Raw genomic sequence first — 19,717 nt, forward strand, 5'->3', positions numbered from 1 at the left:
CCATATGAATGTCAGTTTCATCAGTTTGCTAACCTTATCAGGTAATGTACCAACCAGAATATTTTTCATTAAAATTTTTTAATAACTGGAGGTATGCTTATAGAGATGGGTATTTGCCATGTAACATTCAGCTCCCTGTCACGATTGGAAGAACTGATCTTTTTTTAATCTGATTTTCTTTGAGTATTCCTTCCAATAAATTATGGAGTATTTTGTGCTGGTATCTCTCCTAATTCAACAAGTTAATAGGAAACACTGAGAGGTTGGCATACAGAGCTGAGAAGAGATAAAACCAGCTTAACTAAACTATAAAGAATTTAAATATGCTTTGTCCTAGAGTTAGAAAATCAGGCTGAAAATCAGGCTTCTTTCCTGATACATTTAGCCTAAGTCCATACACTTGCCCAAATTCATTAAGTCCAGTCATAGCATTACCTCAACCTTATCTCAGAAAAAAAACCCAAAAAACCAGAACCTTTATCTCTTTGTCATCTCTGCTCCTAGCCAGTCTATTAGAACTTATTCATTTCAAAAGCCATCTGTCTTCTACCCTTAGTAGCCATCCAGGCATATACCAGTCCCTGAGGAGAGCATGGTGTGATTGCTGCATAATGAACCAAGTTAAAACCAGCGAAATAATGTGCTGGATTAGGTCTTCTTAGGTCAAGAACTAACTGCATGGATGGGGAGGAGGTAAATTGGAATTTGTTAAACTTGAGCTTTCTGTTCTCAATGCTGTAAAGCACAGCATTCACTGCTAAGTGAACCCCCAGTCCTAAATACTGATGTATTTAATCTACTCAGTGCATTTTGTTTTCTATTGTTGCTGCTACTGTGAGTGTATCTCAAACATTTACCTTATATCTCCATCTTTCCTGTGATCTTATGCATCAGATACAAAGAATTATTTGAGGAGGACTATTGAAAATCCATCTACAACAACAAAAACACCTTGTCTGTGGAAAATGTTTGAGTGGTCAGATTTTCAAAGAAATGCTGAGAAGTGCGTAACAACTGAAAAGGATGACTTTCTATTCAGGACACTTGTTTTAAAGGATATGTTTGATTACAGGAAGAAATCAATACATTTACATTGACTCACTCTATATGTGTTGGTACATTGTACAAATAGATCCAATTTTTTTTTTTTTTTTTTTTTTTTTTTTTTTTTTTTTTTTTTTTTTTTTTTTTTTTACTTCTAAATTAACACTATCTTTCCAGGTGGAACATATGTTTGTATGGATCTAGAGAAGTTGTTGCTGTAAAGGAGACATGTTGGTGTCCTCATTAGATGGTGGAACAGGTCTTACCTACGTCTGCTTTTATAAAAAGTTTTTGTTGACAGTATCTCTTTCAAAAAATGGGAATTTATTGTATTAATTTTTAAATATATGTGAACATCTCTGGAATCTCTACATTAATTTTTTAAAGTAAAATTGACTGCACTGCTTCTTATAAGGTCACCACTCTTTCAAGTTTCAGGATCCAAACCTGTTATATAAAAATTATTTCGGACATTCCTGACTCAAGGATGCTTTGAAAGTAAGTAAATCCTTTTCTATTACTAGAAGGCAGTACATATAGCACAAATAAAAAGAGTACAGAAAATTGACAGAATTCAATTTCCTTGTGATTGTGTAATACATTTGTTATTACTTTATTAATGCTGATGTTATACAAGAAATTTCAGTAATCCAATTGTGTCTCAAGTTTAGCTCCTTTAATGGGTTCCTTGACAAGGATGAGCTCATATAACTTACCATTGACTGTTCACTCTTCCCATGCAGTTACTCTCAGTGTTATGTGAATTAAATATTGCAATGGCTCATTGCTCTTGCTCTCTCAGAAAGCACTCCAATGGATTTCTATTTCCTACTTAATAAATGTGCTGCAGATTTCTAGCAAGAGTCCTAGAAATGCATCCTTTTGGAGAGGACCAGAGGTATGTCAAACAATGCTTAGTACATTTCTGCCCAATTTCAGGGTAAAAGGGAAAACCAGAAAGAAGTTTTCATGCTAGTAAAAGGGATCTAACAATGTGGTTTTGAGAGTGGGTTACCTGCTCTGACATGTCAAATTCAGTGAATCTAAATGAGCAGAACTTAAAGTCTTTGTGTCTTGTGGTGGTGTGAGAATTGTTTTATTAAGTTATGAAGTTATTTTTGTAAGATTTTTAAGTTATTTTATAATGGTTTAGTTCACTGTACACCCCTGTGTTCTGCATTGGTTTTCCCTTCTGCATCGGTTGTTTTGTCTATTGTAAAACCCGACGTTTTCTGTCATTCATCCCTTCGCTGCACCTGTCGCTGTCAATCCCCGCCCCCCCCTCCTCGTGGTCGCCTGCCTGTTACTCAGAGACCCTTCCCTGGCTTCTAGAATCCTCAGGGAAGGGTGCCGAGTGATAGGCTGGGGCCCGGGAGACCCCCTCCCATCATTTTGTGATTGGTCCCCAGTTCCATGGTTCACACCCCCGGTTAACCCCCCCGATCCCTGTGACTGGCTGACCGGTTGTCGCCACCCCCCGTTTCCACCCCACTTTAAAAGCTCGTGCACGCCTGCCCCCGGAGTCTCTTCTGGGCGGTGGGTCAGAGAGTGCTGAGCCCCGTGCTGCCTCTCCCCCTGAATAAAATCCTGTTTAACTGAGCCCAGAGGAGTCCGCCTTTTGATTAGCTGCCGTGGGTTGCATACGCCATCTGCTGGCCGTCGCTGAGAGGGGAACCAAGACCCACAGGGAGGAGGTGGCTCACCCGGTTTGCCACCCCGACCTCACCCGTTGCCGCGGTGCAGGAGACTGAGCTAGCCCGTGGCCGCGCTCATCAGCGCAAGGAACAGCACCGCGACAGCGGTTGGCGCCCAACGTGGGGCCCCCACCCTCAGGACACGAGGCGGACCCCGCGGCACGGACTGAGGCTGCAAGAGCCTGAAGAAAAGTCCTTGGACGCCCCGCTACCCTTGGTCGAGTGGCTTCGTAAGATCACGCTCCCAAGGGACGAAGAGGACAGCCTGAAGCGCCCAGCAGGTCCTCTTCAGGCAGCTAATCTCGAGACCCCAGGCTTCATCGCATCCCAGGAGGGGGTAAGCCTTCTTCGTGAGGGGGCTTACTTTCGGAGGGTGCTCCCGGTGTGGAGACCCTAATTTCGGGAGGGATCCTCCAGGAGTGGGGGGGGTCCCAGGCTGCGCAGCTCGGGGGGGTGGTGGTTAGCCTCATCCCCCTGCGGATTACTCTCCTCGGGGTGCTCTTTTGTTCTTTTTCGTTTTGTAAACTTTAAGTTTTGGGCAGTTGTCTTTTGGGTGGAAGTGTCCACAGGGGTTTTAGACACTGCGATTTTATTTTTCGGTGCGGACCCCCCGGGTTTGGGTTTCAGGTTTTGCCCGGTTTTAGGGGAGTGACCTCCGCGTTCGTTTTCTGTTAAGTTTGCTTTTGTCTGGGTGTCATCGAGTGGGCAGCAGGCAAGGGGGATTTGTTAGGTGTCCCCGAGCCCCTGATTTTGGTTTCGGTTTCGGAGAGATGGGCGCAAAACTCTCCGCTGCCCAAAAAGGTGTGTATTATAGTTTTAAGTTGGTTGTGGAGCTCGCCCAGTTAAAGGTTTCGAGGGGCGAGCTCAAGGGGTTTGTGAGGTGGCTTTTCCTGCACTTTCCTCATGTGTCCCCGGAGCAGGTGTACAGCCCCAAGTTTTGGACGGTTGTACAAAACAAAATCCATAATTTGGCACTCTCAGGGGACAAACAAGTCTCCAAATTCCTCAGTTTGGCTTTGCAGCTTTCAGCTGCTGTTACACAAATGAATAGGAAAGTGCAGAAACAGCCACGTCCAAGACAACCTGCCCTTTGTTCTCCCTGTCCCTCCGTCCCTTCTCCTTGTCCCCAGAAGAGAATTCTGAAGGGAGCAGCAGGACCCCAACCTGCTGGCTCAGGCTCCCCCAGGAATTCTCGACCCCCCCCGCCCGGGCAGTCCTAGCCAGACTGCTCGGGGTTTCTTGGGCAGCCCTGGCCGGGATGCTCAAGAATTCCACCCTTCCCCATCTTACCCAGTTAATAAACCTCGTGTTAGATTTAGTCTAGCTGAGACTCCCCAACCACAAAATGGCTCCCCTACCCCTTATCCCCAAGATGGAGGAGACCGCATGGCACGGTTTTCCCCATCCCCCTCTTCCTCTTCTCTAAATCCTTTTCTTCCTGCCCCAAACTCTTCCAACCCCTTCCTTTCCTATACTCCTCCCCTTCATAAAAGGGCTCCGCCCATGCCTCCTCCCTCATCGAAAACTCCACCCTCAGCTCCTCCCAGCTACTCCTCCCACGGGAACGCCCACATGACATCATCGGGTTCCCAAACCACGCCCCCTGCCGGAAGACCTGCCTCCTGGGCTTCCGGTTCCCACGCTCCCCCTGCTGGTTCCCACGCTCCCCCTTCCGGTTCCCACGGTCTGGGCCCGGAGGGGGCGGGGCCAGGGCCTGAGCCTGCAGGGATGCATGAGCCTTCCCCTGTTCCTTCGGTATCCCCAGTCGTTTATAAGGGCTCCCGAGGAGGGCAGCGGGTCCGAGCGATCCATCACCCGTTCCCCCAGTCCACCATCCGGGATCTGTGCAAGGCCCATCGAGATTATGGGCGGGACAGCCCCTATTTCAGGGGTTTGCTCCGTTCAGATCTCGATGCTGCTGTCGTTATTCCTGCGGACCTGAAGCAGCTGTTCTCCTGCCTGCTTGACTCAACAGAGTTCAAACTGTGGGTAGCGGCATGGAGGCAGCAACTCAGGGAGGCCTTGCCCAGTCTCCTCCGAGACCCGGAGACTGCGGTGGATGACAACGGGAACCCCCTCACTTTAGAACACCTTATGGGTGAGGGGAGATGGGCCAACCCATCGGACCAAACCTCAGATATCCCCATCAAAGCCCTCCAGATTGCCAGGGAGCATGCGGTCTCCGCATTTTTTGGAATGGTGCCAGACGGCCCGGTCGTACCCTATTACAAGATCATGCAGGGGGCCAAGGAAAGTTTCACTAAGTTTGTCGAGCGGCTCACCCGAGCAATCGAGGTGCAAGTAACGGAAGTGGCGGTAAGGGATGGGATCTTGAGGGAGATGGTGTTTGCAAATGCAAATAATATGTGCCGGAGTGCAATTTTGAGTCTCCCTCTGGACCCCCCTCCGACCCTTCCAGATATGCTCAGGGTGTGTCAGCTAAAGGTCCCCTACATGCAGGGAAACGACCGGGAAGGGAAATCAATAACACCAAGAGTTTCAGCAGTGTCTGGCACCCAAGGACCGACACGCGGACCGTATGTGCCCCAGAAGAACCGGTGTCTAATCTGCCGGGAGCCCGGGCACTGGGCGAACACCTGCCCACTGCGGGATGCCGTTGACGCTTTGAAAAAGAAAAGGGGGGAAGGCGGGGGGAGTGGGAACAGGGGAGGGTCGGGAGATAGCTCCCGACAGTTAAACTAAGGGGGGAGCGCAGGTCCGCCCGGCGCGAAGATAGAAATAGGGCGGACCAAGCAGCGGGGGAGGGGGAAGAAACATCTAGCGCCAATGATACGCTGCCTTTCACTGAGACAGGCAATAATACCGGACGTGACGTACCAGGTTTGACACACAGTACTGACCATGACCTTTCAAAGCCAATTTTAGTAACATCATCAAGGCATGAACCTTATCGGCTGCGGCTCACCGAAGCGCTCTATCTGAGGACGGCGGATTGGACCTTCCTTTCCATAAACACCAAAGAACAAGGAGCCTGGCCAGTCCAAGGAAAGGAGCTTGTCATCATCGGGGACTGTAAGTACACCCCGCAAGAGGTCGAGATTCTTCCAGGGGTTCTCGTCAACAACCCCGGAGATCTCGTCCTCTGGCTGCGCTGCACCCATCCACCCACATTTATTCCTAAGGGACAGGTGATCGCACAAATCATCCCTACCCGGGGACTGAACAACACCCCCGTGGCTTGCCCTGTGCAAGCCATCACTGAAGAAAGGCCCCGGGTAGACTGTGAGTTCAGGGTGGGCGGGGAAACAATTAACATCACTGGCCTTTTAGACACGGGGGCAGATGTGACTGTTGTGCCAGCCCAGGATTGGCCGTCACATTGGGCTCTGCAGGACGTGGCTGGACACGTTCAAGGTGTCGGAGGGTTGCAATTGGCAAGACAATCCAGGAGCATAGTGCAAATTAAGGGGCCAAAAGGACAATTGGCTAACATCCGTCCTTTTGTTTTAGATTATAAGGAGCCTCTGCTTGGCAGAGATCTCATGTCACAATGGGGGGTCAAAATTGACATACCCGACCCCTCAGTGGAAATTTCCGCAGCGTCCATTGACGAGCGTCCCACCAAGAAACTTAATTGGCTGACGAACAAACCAGTTTGGGTGGAGCAATGGCCGCTTTCAAAACCTAAATTAAAAGCGCTCGAGGAGCTCGTGAAGGAGCAGTTGGCCAAGGGCCACATTGTAGAAACCGACAGCCCTTGGAATTCCCCAGTTTTTGTGATTCAAAAGCCGGGGAAGGACAAGTGGCGGCTCCTTCAAGACCTCCGCCAAATTAATAATGTTATCGAAGACATGGGGTCTCTCCAACCTGGAATGCCTTCCCCGACTATGCTCCCCCAAAACTGGCAATTGGCTGTAATAGATATAAAAGATTGCTTCTTTCAAATTCCTCTGCACCCTGACGATGCCCCACGTTTTGCTTTCTCGGTTCCCACCATCAACCGGGAAGCCCCGAGGAGACGCTATCACTGGCGAGTTCTCCCGCAAGGGATGAAGAACTCACCTGTTATCTGCCAGTGGTATGTGGCCTCCTTGCTGTCCCCTGTCCGCGCAGCCGCGGGACAGGCCATCATCTACCACTACATGGATGATGTCCTGGTGTGCGCCCCGAATGATGACATGCTTTCCCATGTGCTTGGTCTGACAGTCGATGCACTGGTTGCTGCAGGGTTTGAGCTACAGGAAGAAAAGGTTCAGCGGATGCCGCCCTGGAAGTACCTCGGGCTCGAAATCGGAAGGCGGACCATTGTTCCCCAAAAATTGGCAATTCGAACAAAAGTAAGTTCCCTTGCAGATGTCCACCAGCTGTGTGGGAGTTTGAATTGGGTAAGGCCCTGGCTAGGTCTCACCACCAACGACCTAGCCCCCCTTTTTAATTTATTGAAAGGGGGAGAGGAGCTGAGTTCTCCTAGGGCGCTTACCCCTGAGGCAGAAAAGGCTTTGGAAAAGGTGCAGGACGCTATGTCCAAAAGGCAAGCTCACAGAATTGACCCAGAGCTTCCTTTCAAATTCATAATAATGGGAAAGTTGCCACACCTCCATGGGATGATCTTCCAATGGAAGAGCATCCCGAAGAAGGACCGTGAAGGGAATGATCCACTCTTGATCATAGAGTGGGTCTTCCTGAGTCATCATCGGTCCAAGAGGATGACCCGGCCACAGGAGTTGGTTGCTGAGCTGATCCGGAAGGCAAGGTTCCGGATCAGAGAATTGGCCGGCTGTGACTTCGAATGTATTCACATCCCAATTGGCTTGAGATCGGGCCAAATTTCAAAAGCTATGTTGGAGCATTTGCTTCAGGAGAATGAAGCACTGCAATTCGCTCTGGACTCCTTCACTGGGCAAATTTCTATTCATCGGCCTGCCCACAAAATTTTTAATTCGGAAACTAAATTTATATTATCACTCAAAGAGGTTCGCAGTAGGAGGCCCCTCAAGGCTCTAACCGTTTTTACAGACGCATCCGGAAGGTCCCACAAGTCAGTTCTGACTTGGAAGGACCCTCAAACTCAGCAGTGGGAGGCTGATATTGCCGAGGTGGAAGGATCACCTCAAGTCGCTGAGTTGGCCGCTGTCGTTAGGGCATTTGAGCGGTTTCCTGAACCCTTTAATCTGGTCACAGACTCCGCCTATGTGGCGGGGGTGGTATCCAGAGCAGATCAGGCGATTTTACAGGAGGTGTCCAACATAGCACTTTATGACTTGCTCTCAAAATTAGTTAGATTGGTCTCCCACCGAGAGCAACCCTATTTTGTGATGCATACGAGATCACACACCGATTTGCCAGGGTTCATCGCAGAGGGGAACAGGAAGGCTGATGCCCTTGCTGCCCCCGCTGAGATGGCCCCCCTGCCAAACATCTTTATGCAGGCGAAACTCAGCCACCAGCTCTTCCACCAAAACACGCCTGGCCTTGTTCGCCGTTTCCACCTTACGCGGGAACAGGCCAGAGCGATCGTGGCCGCGTGTCCATCATGCTCCCAGCAGGCTGTTCCAACTTTACATGCAGGGGTTAATCCCCGAGGGCTGAGGAGCTGTGAGGTGTGGCAAACGGATGTCACACACTTCCCACAATTTGGACGACAAAAGTATGTTCATGTATCCGTGGATACCTTTTCTGGAGCCGTGTTCGCCTCTGCCCACACAGGGGAGAAGGCCGGGGATGCCATAAAACACCTCATCCACGCCTTCTCCTTCATGGGCATTCCGAGGGAACTGAAAACCGATAACGGCCCGGCGTATAAATCCAGGGAGCTTCGTAGCTTCCTGCAGCAATGGGGGGTGGAGCACAAGACCGGCATCCCCCACTCCCCCACAGGCCAAGCCATGGTTGAGAGGACCCATGGGACCATCAAGCGTGTACTACATCAGCAGCAGAGGGTCCTCAAGACAGAGTCACCATCAGTCAGGCTGGCCAGAGCTTTGTTTACCATTAATTTCCTGAATTGTTCTTACGAAGGTCTCAATCCGCCCATCGTCCGGCACTTCGGTGCCAGCTCGCTGTTTGGGGTCAAAGAACGACCACAGGTCATGGTCAGAGATCCTGGGTCTGGAGGGACAGAAGGGCCACACGATCTGGTCACGTGGGGACGTGAGTACGCCTGCGTGTCCACCCCCACGGGACCAAAATGGATTCCAGCTAAGTGGGTGAGGCCCTATGTTCCCAAAAGCCCAGGGTCTGGCAAAATCAACAGTCCGCAAGTCACCGTGGCAGCGTGGAGGCGAAAAAGGAAAACATCGAACGAGGAGAGCTGAACATCAGCTCCGGGCGGAGCCATCCCTTTCCCTGCTGTTGTCAAATTTAAGTAATGTATTTGTTTAGTGTCTTTCAGTTTTCCACATGGCAGCAACCCGAGCCGGATTCCCTGCTCCGAGGAAGTTCCATCTAACCCTCGGAGCCCTGATAATGCTCAGCCTGTGTCTCCCAGTTGTCGGATGGCTGGTCCCGCAACCAAAAGCAAATGTGTGGGCGACCCTGGCGCGGGCAATGGGGCAGGACCACATTTGCCTCGCGGCCACTTCAGCAGACAACCCACTTATGACCTGCCTTGTGGGGATCCCAAATGGGCCCAAGGAGTTACCCGCCAAGCTCTTAGAGATCATGGAGCAGACCAATAGAGAGGGTGCTTCTAAGGGTCAATCCATCTCCCAGCTATCCCCACCTGATTCCTTTTTAGATGTTGAAATTACGTTCCCAATTAGAAATCCGTTTTTGTTGTGGAAAAAATATATATCCACCCTTTCCACCTTAAGTTTTCCCCTCAATGAATTAGAAATTTTAGGTTCATCAAATGCATCTTTTTGTGTTCATTTTATGTTTACCCCCCCTCAGGGTCAGGAGAGATCCTATCACTTTATTTACCAAACCAAGAATGTTTACACAGCCAAGATATGGTGCGGCCGGATCGCCCATGTAGAGATGGCCTCAACAACTGATAGGAAACCCCTGGCCCTTCCCAAAGGTGTGTTTTTAATTTGTGGGGATAGAGCATGGGCAGGCATCCCCCCTTACCTTGTAGGAGGACCATGCACTTTTGGCCGGTTGGGCTTGTTTTCCCCCAACAAGACCACTCTCATGAATTGGCAGAGAAAAAATTCCACTAGCAAAAAAGTCCAAAAAAGAGATTTGGCCTCGCTCGATGCCAACTGTGACTCGGAAATTATCCATTGGTCAAAAGTAAAGGGAGTGGCAGTCACAGTTTTTCTACCCTGGGTATCGACCGCAAAAGCTCTAGGTGAGCTGGCTCACCTAGAGTGTTGGGTAGCAAAACAAGCAAATTTAACTTCCAATGCGCTGGCCGGCCTCCTATCAGATGAGGAAGTAACAAGGCAGGCAACGCTGCAGAACAGAGCAGCTATTGACTACCTCCTCCTCCTCCATGGACACCGGTGTGAGGAGTTTGAGGGGTTGTGTTGCTTCAACCTGTCATCAAAAGCCGAGGATGTCCACACTGCCATCCGACAGATGCGGGAGATGGTGAACAACATAAAAAGAGAAACAGACGACTGGCTGAGCGGACTCTTTACCAACTGGGGAATCTCCGGCTGGGTTTCCTCCATCATAAAGACTGGGTTGCTGTGTTTGTTTGTTTTATTACTTGTTATCCTTGCTTTCGGACTTTTAAAAAAGATGTTGTATAATTTGGTTTCCGCCACCTCACACTCCCCCACAGTTAACCATGTCACCATGCCATCAGAAGAGGACCATGAGGAGGAAGGACTGGAGTTGGAAGAGGTGCTGGAGGGGACCCCAGAAGACGAAGAAAGAAATCCGGATGAAGAAGAGCATGAACTGGGGTACCCAACACAGCATCACTGACCTCCCTCCTCCGTTCCAGTCCCACTCCTCTTGAAAAAAACAAAAAAGGGGGAGATGTGGTGGTGTGAGAATTGTTTTATTAAGTTATGAAGTTATTTTTGTAAGATTTTTAAGTTATTTTATAATGGTTTAGTTCACTGTACACCCCTGTGTTCTGCATTGGTTTTCCCTTCTGCATCGGTTGTTTTGTCTATTGTAAAACCCGACGTTTTCTGTCATTCATCCCTTCGCTGCACCTGTCGCTGTCAATCCCCGCCCCCCCCCTCCTCGTGGTCGCCTGCCTGTTACTCAGAGACCCTTCCCTGGCTTCTAGAATCCTCAGGGAAGGGTGCCGAGTGATAGGCTGGGGCCCGGGAGACCCCCTCCCATCATTTTGTGATTGGTCCCCAGTTCCATGGTTCACACCCCCGGTTAACCCCCCCGATCCCTGTGACTGGCTGACCGGTTGTCGCCACCCCCGTTTCCACCCCACTTTAAAAGCTCGTGCACGCCTGCCCCCGGAGTCTCTTCTGGGCGGTGGGTCAGAGAGTGCTGAGCCCCGTGCTGCCTCTCCCCCTGAATAAAATCCTGTTTAACTGAGCCCAGAGGAGTCCGCCTTTTGATTAGCTGCCGTGGGTTGCATACGCCATCTGCTGGCCGTCGCTGAGAGGGGAACCAAGACCCACAGGGAGGAGGTGGCTCACCCGGTTTGCCACCCCGACCTCACCCGTTGCCGCGGTGCAGGAGACTGAGCTAGCCCGTGGCCGCGCTCATCAGCGCAAGGAACAGCACCGCGACAGTGTCTGGCACTTTATTGTTGGGCTGGTGTTTCAATCCAATACCAAGTACTGGTAAAAGTACCAAAAAAACCCCAAAAAACCCCCAAACAAACAAACAAAAAACAAAAACAAAACCCCCAAAACAAACAAACAAACAAAACAAAAACACACACACAAAAAAAAAAAAAACAGAAAAAGGTACATTTTCTGAAAAGAGTAGTAATATATTGAATCATGCTGACTCTTCACAATTAAGAGGCTATGTGGGTTTCCCTCACTACATTTCTGTCCTTACTTCCACATACCTGGAATGGAGTTGAAAGTTAATATTTCATGTCAGTAAGTCTCTTGTCTCATTTTGACTGCCAGAAAGGAACCAAAAAGGAATAATTTGTTCTTTTATTGAAGAGTTTGGAATAACTGGAAGATTCTATAGTCTATTAGCCCACCTTCCTTCCTCAAAACACTGCATATTGCCTAAATGGTAGAGCTCAATGACTGTATTTCTTTGTTGTCTCTTCCATCAGCCTGGTTCCTTTCATTAAGGAGTTTTTCTCCAATAAAGGGTTATGGATTTTAAGTAAAACAAAAACACAGTGGGGTCGTGATTTGCCTTTGATAAAACATCAAGGAATTTGAATTGCTATTGCTTTGGTACCTTTACATCTGTCACATAAAGGGTAATCTTTCACAAAAAAAATAAAGGCTTTATTTTCTTCCTTTTTCTCTCAACCAGTAATGTACCACCTAATATAACATTCTCCTTTCAATTATATAATGTTAGAAAAAAGCAGTTTTCTTCTGAGATAAAATTTTGTTTAAAGAACCATTATTCCCTTAAATTTGTGAACTCAGACTGTAGAGTTTTTCAGATGATCTTTTCCAGTCCTGGCTTTGTGTACATTTGGAATCAGAAGTTTGAATTTACTAAGCGGATGCTGAACTGGGGATAGTTCACAATAACTGAAGAATTCAAACTTTTTGTACTCTTTAAATTTTTATTTCAGAGAGAAAATTATCTTAGGAGCTGAAAATATTATGAAATTTTGGTTAATCACAGCATACAAATAAAAAAATCTCTATAGTGAGTGTTCACAGAAGCCTTTGCAATAATTAGTTGCAAGCAATCTTGCTGTGTACTGTCATACATATTCATAGCAACAGTTTCTTGAACATTATTCCTCCAGGAAGGGACCTGTGCAATGACGTAGTGCCTTTTACAACAGAATCTGGATTCTGACTGTAACTGATAGATAGGTCTCTGCTTTGCATATTCATGGATAATTTGCAGATGGAAGAAATGGCTGACCTTTTTGACTCAGTATGAAGTGTGCAGTCCACTAGTAATATAAATAGGACAAAATTTATTGGTGTGAAGTACAAGATCATTTATGCAGTAATGCAATTTTTCTCTGTAAGCTGAGACCCACTGGAGATGACAGATGAGGAGAAAAGCCCTAGCTATATTATGTGGTCACAGAATGACTCCATGCTATGATAAAAGAGGAAGCAATCCCAGCTCAAGGAAATTTCAGTCAAGGCCTTTTTGAGAGAGATGTTTGTGTACAAGACTTTGCTGGAACTTCCTTTATAATTATGAGAAATCAAAAAGGCGTGATAAAGAGCTATATGAATAACAGGAGACCCAGAATTTTTTTACTTCTTTGGAGAAAATAAAGCTGATAAAGAATCTAGTTATATGAAAGTTATACATAGCAAATTAATGTAGTGAGAAAATCAAGAATTCTAGAAAAATGATGAAATGTACACGCTGTGAACAAATACAGAGTGAAATAAAGCTGATATGAATCTCTGAAAAAAATCTTTTGGTGGAATAGTGAGGGGGAAATATTTGTTTTCAAGACTATGCTGACAACATCCTTTACCATTTTCATTTTATGTTGGGGGGTTCATATGTGTTAACCCTCAAACTTCAGAAAATAGTATCTGTCACCCTGGCTTTTCTGAGTTTTTTTAAAAGCCTTCTGATTGTTCATAAGATGGAGTCAGTCTCTTTGGTTTCTGTACAATATTAGGAGCAGTTTCCGCTTTTCTAACACACAAGTAACATAAACAAACCCTTTGTTTTTAATTCCCTGTCCTTTGTTTGCATATTTCTAACCTGAAAACAATTGTAACTGACAGTTGGTCTGGCCATTCGGCTGGGAGGTGATAACTCCAGAAGCCAATCCACAGCCAGACCCACAAATGTATAAAAAGTAAGAAATAAACAGGCAGAGGGGCTCTCGACCTTGGCTCAGCCTTGGGCTCTCTCTGAGAAGCAACTCTGCCCTGCAAATCTCTCGTCTCTGTGTGATTCCTTTGTGTGTTGCGATCACAAGTATCTTTGCTGCATTTTATTAAGCTTTTTGTTGTATTTTGCTGTTTGTTGGTTTGCTTTTTTTCCCTGGCACTTACCTTGTCAGAAGAGAAATAGCAGTATTTTCAGCAGAAATAACTTCCACCTCCTCTAAGCAGATCTGGTTGCAGCCCTTGAAGACAGCTTCTTTTCTCAGGTTAAAACTTATTCACATAAAAGACTTTCTTCCCTTGCACTCCGATAACTGCTCTTTAGAGTGCTCTCTTGATAGGTAAAATGGGAAGACAAAAATAAAACATAGTCTAGTCCTTACCTGTTAAATTGTGAGTTATGTTTCAGCAGAATAGAATGCTAGCTGATTCAAAATTATTTGCATTCTCAACAGTGCTGTTCATCAATTCCAGTATCCCATGTGTACCTGAAGAGATGGAAAACTTATTTTTATTTTTTAATTCATTAAGCTTTTATATTTCATTGCTATATTTAAAATTTCTCTGTTGACAGAAAGTTGTTTCTAAAGGCAAAGCAAACTCATCTACAGTGGATTATAAAGATCTGCCGTAATGAAGAGCAGCATGAGACCTTTAACTGTATTATGTCAAGGGTTTATTTGTTTAAAACAGAAGTGATTTTAAAATGTTTGAACAAGGTCCAATACAGAGTATCATGTCAGCTGTTATAAATTACGCTAATGGCAGAACTGACAGTTTCTCAAATAATTTTTTTTTCCAATGTGAAATGTTTTATAATAATCTGAAGCTACACATTTTCTATGCAAGGGATGCCACTGATTTTCTGCAGCCAGCTCTTGATAGAAGAATATCTGTGGATAGAAACTGAATAGATTTGCTCTATAGCACTGGACCCAAGGGTGAAGCTGAGCCTTATGTCATTTACTTGTGGAAATCTTAGAATTGTGGAATGACTTGGATTGGAAGAGTCCTTAAGGAACAAGTATTTATCTGGTTGCTTTTATTTATTTATTTATTTATTTATTTGGTGACAGTTATTATTATTATTATTATTATTATTAGTATTAGGTTTAACATGCTCATCTTTAGTAAAACCACTAATAAAAGGCAGTTTTTGTGGGTTTTTTCATTATTAAAAATTCTCCATTGTGCACAGAACTTGTAAGCACTTTTGTGCCCTTGAAGACTTTCCACATATGTATTCCTATGAATGCACTCGTATCTTCTCAAAATCAGGAATGTAGGCAATTTTCTCAGGTAACTGCATAGCAAGCACCTAATTTAAAACATAAAATTGAGCTGCAGTTCCCACCTTGATCCTGCAATAGCTTTGGTTCAGATCCAATCAAAGAACTAGTGAAATTATTAGGAGCCTTTCTTCTTACTTTGATAGGGCTTGGATTAAACTGCTGAATTTTACTTATTACTCCACAGAGTTCACATATTAGCTGAAAGCCACCTGTCTCAAATCAACCAAGAATCACACTGCTGCATCTGAAACATGGTAACAATTCTTTGTATACATCACTGCCTTGGAATATTTATCACTTTTTTGTCACCAGATCCATTTCTATTAAAACAAAAAAATATATATAAATAAAAAAGAAAATAAGTAAAGAGAAAAATATTTGTTAACAAATGATCAGTCAAGGGATGATGAACTTTCATAGGTATAGAAGAAGTCCTTGTTTATATACAGCTACAGTCTGATGAGGAGATATTTTGGGTCCTGTAGATACTAGAAAATTGGTGAAATTTGGGATCTTCTTTTGAGAATTTGCTTTTTCTGCCTATGATCCTAGCCTGCTAACTTTGTGAGGTTATGTCAACACTATCATACTTATAATTTTACTGGTAAATGTATGATTTTTTTTTTTTTTTCCCCCCCCTCCTTATCTTGTATGACCCTCCTAAGCTCCAGGAGTAAGGATCTTTCTGAGGTAAGTAGGGAGCCAAAGTTCAAAGTTCGGTGAAGATGAGGAAGAGATTATTTAAATTACTTCTTGCATGAAATTTACTGCATGCACAACCACAAGGTTTTAATTTTAGTGTAAAAGTAGACGGTCAACAAATTCATTCTTTTTTAGAGCATGATATGTGCATTTGAGACTGAGCTATCAGAAAGCCCACGCTACAGTGCTAAGGGAACTAGGTGCCTGATTTGATCATATTCAAGCTCAACTTTTTTCTCTAGATTGTGTTAAACCTCACCTGAACATGGCTTTTGCGGTAAACGTGAGACAAGTGCATTATTTAACAAGTGCCACAACAAAACAGCAATTACATACTCTACATAGACTCAACACCAAACAAAGAATTAATGTCTTTTTTAAAAGTACTGTATTTACTGTATAAACTGAACATAAAATCCAGTCCAGTGAGCTCTGCTTGAAAGTTGTGCCACAGTTGCAAGAGAAGCTGTGAAAAGAGCTGTATAACAATGAAGACTCTCTTCTACTCCACAGTCCTTCCTCATGACTTAGAAGAGTTTTGATCCTTACCAAGTCTGAGCTGCTAAGGGTGGCAGGATACCTGTCTCAATCAGGGAAACAGTGTAGTCTGCATGTTTATCTGTATGCCTTCACATATGCTGCACACATTATTTAAGTAGAAATTACTATCTGTGGATAAAAAGACTGCTAGTTTAGAGTATAGACCCTGGAGGGCCCTGAATCCCACATGTACCCTACAGTTAACTGAAATAAATTAAGAAATAATTAAAATTAAAAACCTGCTTGCCCTCTTTCCTTAAAAACAACTCAAAACAAACCATCATGAAACAAATCAACCAACCAACTAAAAACCCCAAAACAACAGCAAAAATCCCCAGACTTGTGTTATGGAGATTTCCAAGGAAATTGAGTTTTCAGATGAGAGTGAAAAGTCTGTTGACAGTAAAATGTCATAATATATAAAAGGTTGACTGTCAAATGTCAAAGCTGCGTGATAGACTAAATAGTTTCAATAGTTTAATATTCCCAGAAACTAAAAGTCAATTGCCAAAATATCATTTCCACACAGATATATATCCAACTGTAAGCATAACAGAAGACCTGTAAATTCTCAATCCAACAAGTGATGGTGATGGTCCAACAACAAATGCAGTCTCTGTAAGAGGATTCTGTACCTTTTAGAATGTACCATTTAACTAATGAATATCCCATGGAATTCCTCTGTAGCTGTAATAAAGGAGAATAAACAAGTCACAGACTAAATAAATAAAATAAAATTCAGGTTTCCAAATTTGTATTGCTTCATGTCTTAATTTGTCTCTCTCTTTTTTTTTTTTTTTTCCCCCATTTTCTACCACCCCTTTGAATGAAAGAAAGAGACCCAACCATTATATTAGTTGAAAGTTCAAAAGACTGCAGACCAAGTAAACCAACACTTTAAAATGCTGAAAAATAATATAAATTCATATGAACTGGACATTGTGACTTTTGTTCAGAGACAGACTCACCAAAAGTCACATTAAATAAACAACCTGTTTTGTGGTCTTCTCCTTTTTGCAGAAGGCACTTTGTTGGATTCTTTTCCCAGTAATGGAAAAATAATTTCAGAACCTATTTATTTCATCGTATTTTTCTCAGTTCTCCAGAAATTATTTTTAGGTTTTGGTCAAAGTATTTTTAAAAATGATATCATTATATAAGGTTGTATTTCTCTTTCCTTGGATCTATCTCTTGAACACATCTTTTCATAGAGCCTTAATGACACCAAAATCAGTCATAATAAGACGTTAGTTTTCTTTTTTTACTTTTTCTTAATATGTGAATACCTAACTCAAATCATTAGCATATAAATCAAACTTCAATATATCTGAGACATATCAGAAGCCTACAACAGACAGTGTAGTATGTGTTGGCTATGCAAAAGTAGCAGAGTCCCTAGATAGTTTTCACCCAGAAATACTCTGGCACAAGAAGATTCGCAAATAACAATTGGCAAAAGATGAAGTCAGTCGTCTTGTATCCTTTACAAGCAGCAAAGAAAAGGAAGCAAATAGGGAAAGACACTTCTAAGGTATAGCACAGAGCTCTGCCTCGGCCGACTGCTGCTCGGAGAGAGCCCCGAATGGAGCCGTGCACAACCTTTTATGCGGGGGAGGGTTTAGGGGTGGCAACAACGGGTCAGCCAATGGGAGAAAAAGGGGGTGTAACAAGGGGTGTAAACTACAAAACAGAGAACCAGTCACAGAACAGGGGTGGGGGATCCCCCGGGACCCCTCCAATCACTCGACGCCCCTCCTGGATCTTTCCAGAATCCAGGGAAGGGCCCTGAAGTGATGGACAGGGCGCCCAAGGAGGAGAGAGAGGATTGACAATAGGGGATCAAGGGGGAGGAATGATTGACATATAACGAACAGAACTCTCTAACTTGTAAACAAGTTAAAACCACTTACAACATGGGGGGGGGGGGGGGCGGTACAGAGGACGAACCATTATACAAATCCATATTAAAATTCAATCTAAAATCAGAACAGACAAAACTAATTTCACACTGCCACAGGACACCATCATCAAAACATTTAATTAATTTCTTCTTGTAACAACAGCTGCAGGAATTCATGTATCTGTGGAATGTAAATCATAGCCAGTTTATCCAAAAGATGAAATGTGAAGACTTTCTAAGTGCAGGTTTCAAATAATGTTTCCTGTAACTCTATTCCAAAATTGCTCATGAAAAGGAATTGGACAAGCACGCAGAAACCTCATTTCAAGAAGCTGACCAGTAGTTTGTTTCAGCACCAAAGACAGAAAACAAAACTCTGCATTTACCTACCCATTCACAAACCTAGTAACTGGGCAGCTGCAGCTTGTAATGCTTAGAACCAACTGTATTTTACAGAAGCTTGAAACAATCCCACATCATAAGGCACTGTAGCAGCAGTGCTTTTGTTCTTTGCAGACTGATTTATGATCAGGAAATTTTGCTTCCTCTAGAGATCAGCGAACATCCTTTCTGAGGGTTTGCTGTTTGAGTAAGTGTGGGAGGCAAGAGAATGCAATCAGGTAGCTTGGCACCCTGCCAGAGTTCTGGTTGCCTTCCCACATGTACAGGCTACCTGGCTTTCTTCCAGGACTGGGAGATGCTATCTTTAGAAGATGAGATGCCAAAGGTCGATTGACCATAGAGACATTTTCCAAGGCAGACTTCTTACCTCTGAACAGGTCGGAATTCATTTTAATGTGCTATTAATGTGCCATCTTTAAGTTTTCTCTGTGAATTTATCTACAAATGAGACATATCCTAGACAGCTGAAAAAAGAGAGTCCATCCACTGGGATGGAATTAATTGATAGAAACACTCAGGCAGAAACTTAATTCAAATAGGTAATCTGTATAAATTCTTTTGTGAGAAAAAATTTGTAAAAGTATATTCCACTTCCAATACTCTGTTCTTGAGATCTTAAAATACACAAGGGTAATCAATAAGAAACTGCACAGAACAATCCTTAGGATGAAATGCAGGACTTTCTACTGCATAGATTTTGCTATTTTTTTCTCATGTTGAACAAAGTGAATTAAGAATGACATTGAGGATTCTCTAGATGTGATTATGGCTCACCTTCACATAAACATTGTTTATACAATTGCCATTACATTAACTGATTTGGAGAAACTAATTTGCAATTTCTTATTTTCAGGCTGACTTGCAGATTCATTTTTCATTGCAATACAGTACTTTCCATGAATTCATAGATAGGATTGTGCAAGAGTGTTCAAGGCCAGACTGGATAGGCCTCTGAGCAAGCTAGTTTGATGAAAGGTGTCCTTGCCAATGGCAGAGGGGTTGTAACAAACAAAACTACATCATAAACAAACAAAGCAGGACTAAGAAAAAAAAAAAAAAAAAAAGAACAAACAAAAACCAACTCCCAAAACAACATTTTTAGTTGTTTATTTTAAATTGCTCAGTTTTCCTTCGTAAATTTTTGGTCTCACAGGTATTTGAGGGCAACTCAGACACAGTAATTTTCCAATATTTCTCTGATTTTGATATTAAAAAATTCAATTCATATATGTAATTTTCATTTACTAAAGTGATTTCTAAAGGTAAAAAATATACTAGCATTTTCTGCCAATTCCA

Source organism: Hirundo rustica, chromosome 2, assembly GCF_015227805.2.
Source record: "Hirundo rustica isolate bHirRus1 chromosome 2, bHirRus1.pri.v3, whole genome shotgun sequence".
Lineage (NCBI taxonomy): Eukaryota > Metazoa > Chordata > Aves > Passeriformes > Hirundinidae > Hirundo > Hirundo rustica.